General features: G+C 36.6%; 1 long non-coding RNA gene across 1 annotated transcript; it reads left to right on the top strand.

The window, feature by feature from the left end:
- The first annotated feature begins 230 nt into the window (after positions 1 to 230).
- LOC135224209 (uncharacterized) lies at positions 231 to 1298 on the top strand. Its single transcript, XR_010316685.1, has 2 exons — positions 231 to 792; positions 1120 to 1298. It is a non-coding gene; the product is annotated as an uncharacterized LOC135224209 (long non-coding RNA).
- Positions 1299 to 5332: the final 4034 nt, after the last annotated feature.

The following is a 5332-nucleotide window of genomic DNA, read 5'->3' as shown; positions in this document are numbered from 1 at the left end:
ACACAGTTTCAGTTTTAGTTTCTGAGAAATAAGGTTTCAAGAGGTTCACATGTATCTTCCGTTGTTTTCTTCTTCTTTCTGGTGTATCAATCACATAAGTTCTATAACTTAACTTCTGAATTATCTTGTAAGGACCTTGAAATTTATTAGTGAGGGGAAATCTCTTGACAGGTGTTGAAAAAAAAAAAAGAAAAAAAAGTGAAACCTTTTTTTTTCACTTTGTTCTTTCTAACTTTGAGTGTAGTTCCACCCTTTTATGGTCCTTGATTTCTACTCTTCGCTCGTTTCAAAATTTTACGAGTGGGTTTTTTTGGGGGAAAAGTGTAAATTATTTATAATGGTTAGTTCGTGCTCTTGCTTTGGAGACTCATTCAGTTTCAAAATGTTACGTTTTAAGTTTGGAAAAGCATCAATAGTTTGCAACCATAAAATTCCTCCTTTAAAATGATTAAATTTGATACTAGAGTTTTGAGACTGAACGAAACCTTTAATCCACCTCAAAAGTTTACTTCTAGTCCCAGCGTTTGAAGACGAGGAGTGCATTTTCACTCAGCAGCCGAGAAGGGCGGGTCAACTCTTCAGTAATTTTCACCTATCCAGCCTAAATTTTATCATGAAGCATTAAGTGACTAGTGTGACCGTTGGTCGAGGATGATCCTGCTTGGAAGTGCGAGCTCTTGGATTGCTTCCTCTTTGAGACTACTATACCATGGAGTTACAGCAAGTTTACATCGACTCGTGAATTAACTACGACAGCTGCAATTGACCTAGAGAGGCTTGCTTAGAGTGGAGGTAAGTTGCAAACCACATTGATGCTTGTGCCTTGTAAATTTCACTCAAGTTACGCATTCATTTTGAATGAATTGTCTCCTTAACCTGAACCATAAAAAAAAAATCATCCGAAGGACCAACCATATTGTTTTTATTAAAATTTAGAATTTATTGCCGGTTTAATTACTTATATTTGTGAAGTGTCGTTTTATTTTGCTCGTTCGAGTTCATATTTCATATTTGTCCGATCTTCATACATTTGTTATATTAACTGGCAATTAAATAGTTTCTGATATATTTCGTATATTTGCTCTCTATTAATAGAGCGTATTTATCGCATATTTATAGATCCTGAGGACTTTTCTGATATTGGGGGTTATTAGTGAGGTCGCATCATCGGTCTTCATAGGGACGGATACCTCGCTTAAATGACAAGAAGCAATAAGACAACCTACGATCCTGAGCCATTTTCTCAAATACATATTTCAGTGAAAGTTCTGTTTATGTAAAATAAATATTTAAAATCGCTCTTGATTATAATTTATTGCCATTTGATAAATTTTTAAACTTCCAGTATTTGAAAAACAGGTAAGAACACTAACACTTGTTGACCAACACTAAAACTTCTTAGCTTAGTCTTGGCATCAAATCTCCTTTTCATTTTCTCTTGACTCATTTTCAAGTTTTCTTAAGAGAATTTCTAATCTCTGTCAACCTTTTCCTTAAGTTCTTCACATACTCTCCTTGGCTTTCCTCTTGATTTTCTTCCCAATTTTCTGCAAGAATCTTCAAACAGTCCTCTAACTTCTCTTCCAAAAATCATTTCATCAGGTGAACATCCCATACTTTCTTGATAAGCACTCCTAACTTCAAACAACATTAATGGTAAACCATCATCCCATTCTCTTCCTGAACCTCAGAACAATACTTTGTCAGCATACTTTTCAATGTCTGGTGGAACCTTTCCAAGGCACCTTGAGTTTCTGGATGATAGGCAGTGGATAACTGTTGTTTCACTCCTAACAAATTCATCACATCCTGGAATAACTTTGAAGTAAAGTTTGTTCCTCTGTCACTTTGTTACTGTTTCTGGTATTCCAAACTTTGAGAAAAACTCCACAAGTTTTTCAGCAAACTATCTTGGCAGATATGTTTCTAACAGGGATTGCTTCTGGATATCTTGTCACAGGACACATTAATGTCAACAAATACTCATTTCCTTTCTTGTCTTCGGCAGTGGTCCAACCATATCTATAATCACTTTGCTAAAGGGTTTTCCTCTAACTTCTATAGGTTGTAGGGGGGCTTTCTTGATGGTTTCATTCGGTTTTCCAGCTATCTGGCACGTATGACACTCACGACAAAACCTGCTAACATCTCGTGAAGTCAGGCCAGAAAAAAATATTTCATGATCTTCTCCACAGTCTTCCTGATTCCCATATGTCCAGACTCATGAGCTACTGCAACCACTTGCTTTCTCAATGGATATGGAATCAAAATTTGATGATATTCGCCCCTTACAGCATCTCCTGGTATATCTGTAGGTCTATACTTCCTCATCAGCAAACCTTCCTTCAGATAGTAACAGGTAGGAGTTTGTTGCATCTTTTCTCGATCAATAAGTCTGAAGAACAAATCAGTTAACGATGCATCCTTCTCTGCAAGTCCATCAGCTTCTCTCTTGTCACTTGACCAACTTCAAGGGTTGAATTCTCAATATCTGCTAACTCAGCTACTGTAGTTTCACTACTGTCTTCAGTAACACTTTGACTACTCGGTCTCTTCAGGAACATCAGGTTCTTCTTCTTCGTCGTCATCGTCTTCTTCTCCTTCTTGGTCAGCACTATGGGAAAACTTCACTTCCCTGGAATAATTCTTCTAAGCACAAAGATCCTTCACTTGATCCTTCTTGGGTGTGTAAATCCTCAGTTTCTTCACTTACAGTCGTAGTCCTTTTCATACTCTGGTAGTTACACAACTAGGAAACAGGTGGGGGTTTATTCTTCTCCAACTCTTCTGTAGGATAATCCTCAATGGTTTGTCTTTCACTCCAGGACAAGGAATAAATGGCACACACCAACTATTCCCCAACAGAACATGTATACCTTCTACAGCCAGTGAGTCTTTTACAGCAAAATCAACACTCCCTGTCACCAATTCACCTGACAGGTGTAAGCGGCATATAGGAGTTACTTCCTCTCCTCCTATACCCTTCAAAATAACTAATCTCCTGTGACTCTTCTCCAACTGAGGGTGAGAACCACGTACTACCACACTATGGTTACTCCCTGTATCACGTAATATCTTGACTGGTACCTGCATACTTCCTTCTTGATTGACAGCATACCCTCATAGATATATGGCTTTAAAAGCCTCCACACTGCTTAACCACTCACTGCTTGAGGTAACATTTCCACTGGTTGCTAAACATTCAGCTTGTTTAGTTTCATTCTTCTCGGAGTCTGATTCTTTCCCACACTGCTCTTCGTAGTTTGTTTCACCTGGTCACCTTTTACAACTTGACCAACTAGTTTAGACTGCTGTTGATTCCGGTAACACTCTTGACTGTAGTGTCCTACTCTTCCACACTTGAAACAGACAACATTAGGTTTCTGTAACTGTCTTGAAAAACTGGATGAGGATTTCACATTAGTTTGCTGAGTGTATTACCTTGTGTACTCTTAGTAGTATCACTGGTAGGTTTTCCCATTAAATTTGTTCCTGTTATTTGGAAAAGACTTAAAACCTGGACGTTGTTGACTCTGGTACTTGACATTGTAATTACGTTTACTACTGATTATATTGTAATCTTCACTAAGGGTGGCAGCTTTGTCAAGTTTCTTCACTTCTCTCTCTCTTAAATAAGCTCTATATGTTCAGAATTCCCTTAAGATACTGTTCAAGAACAAGTAACTCTTCTAACTCATCAAATGTTTTTACTTTAGCAGCTTCTACCCAACATTTGAAACACCTTCTCACTTTGTAAGCATAATCTAAGAATGTTCCTTCTCGTCTTTTCTTAAATTTCTAAATCTTTCATTGTAGTACTCTGGGGTCATCTGGTGTAAACTTGTAGCACACTGTGTTTAAGTACCTTGTAGTCTTTACACTGATCAGCTGTTAAGGCTAGATAAGCACTTCTCCCTTTTACCAATCAAGACACTTTGTAGCAAAAACTGACCATTTATCCTCTGGCCATCCCATACCTGAAGCCACTTTCTCAAAGTGATCAAAAAACTCATCTGAGCTTCTTCAGTAAACTTAGGGATAACTTCTGTACTCTCACTACATCAAATATAGGGTCTTGATTATCTTGGTTAGGGTTAGACGGTGTTACAGGTAATGTGGATCTAGCTCTTATTAATTCCATTTCCCTTTCATGTCTTGCGATTTTCTCTGTCCTCTTTTATCCTTTCTCAATCCTCTTCTGCTGCTTTTTCTTCTTCTCTTTCTCTTCTTTCTTGTTTTTGTTTTCCCTGTCTATTCTTTCTCTTTCAGCAAGCATTTTAGCTTAACCAAATTCTCTTCTGCTTCAATGCGTCTAAGCTCTAACTCTGCATCACTTTTCTCTTTCTTTCTGCTCGCTATTTATGAGATCAGCACGTGCTACGTTCAACAACTCTTGAGCCAATTCTAAACTCATCTTCATCAGTTATTCTACCAGAGTTTATCAATGATTCCATTAGCAATACACCTTATTTGTGCCTTTACCCATACTAGTAGACACATAACCACACGCCTCTGCTAAAGCGCTCCACGTGCTCTAGACAGATTGGTTTGAGACAAACTTGGATGGAAGGGGCTGCTAAAAATTCCTGAACCTTGAACTGAGCCATTTTCCTCTAAGTTATCAACTTACAATTCAATACAATAAATGCAAAACAAAAACTATATGGTCACTCTCCTAACAAAATATATCCCTAACACCACCAGTATATTCTAGAGTGATAATGAAATCTGCTTTCCCGGGTCTGGGCACCATTAAACAATGTTACGAAGTGCCAAGTATCTGGTTACCATGCATCAAATATTACCTCACCAAAAGCCAGACACCTGAACCCTCATAACACGTTTAAACGACTGAATACTCTAAAGGCAACAGTGATCCCTTAACACTTACCAGTATTGCAGAAAATCAGACTAAGTTCATCAAAACAGGTGTGAGGTAATCTTTTAAGTAATTAAATTAATCAAAGGGCATCACTCCAACAACTTTAAAAGTCTAAGTATTTCCCTGATTTCAGAAGTCTAAGTACTTCCCTGGTTCTAAGTCACTTCAAATAAAATTGAAGGAAAGTAAATCAATTACCACTCTATGTTTCTACCTAACATTAATATAATCATAATATATATAAAATATACATGGGACAAAAGTAAACACTTATAAAAAATTTTAAATATAAAAAAATTTACTATTAAAACTCAAAATTTATAAAAGAAATTCACAATATCAGGGAAAATTACTGTTACTTGAAAACAAAGTAAAGTTTAATTAATTCTTGAATTAATTAAAATTAAATCAAAATTAATTTATCACAAAATTCAAGAAAATTAATTCAAT

The sequence above is a fragment of the Macrobrachium nipponense genome, chromosome 10 (genome assembly GCF_015104395.2).
Source record: "Macrobrachium nipponense isolate FS-2020 chromosome 10, ASM1510439v2, whole genome shotgun sequence".
NCBI lineage: Eukaryota > Metazoa > Arthropoda > Malacostraca > Decapoda > Palaemonidae > Macrobrachium > Macrobrachium nipponense.
This window is presented reverse-complemented; position numbering and strand designations above follow the sequence as displayed.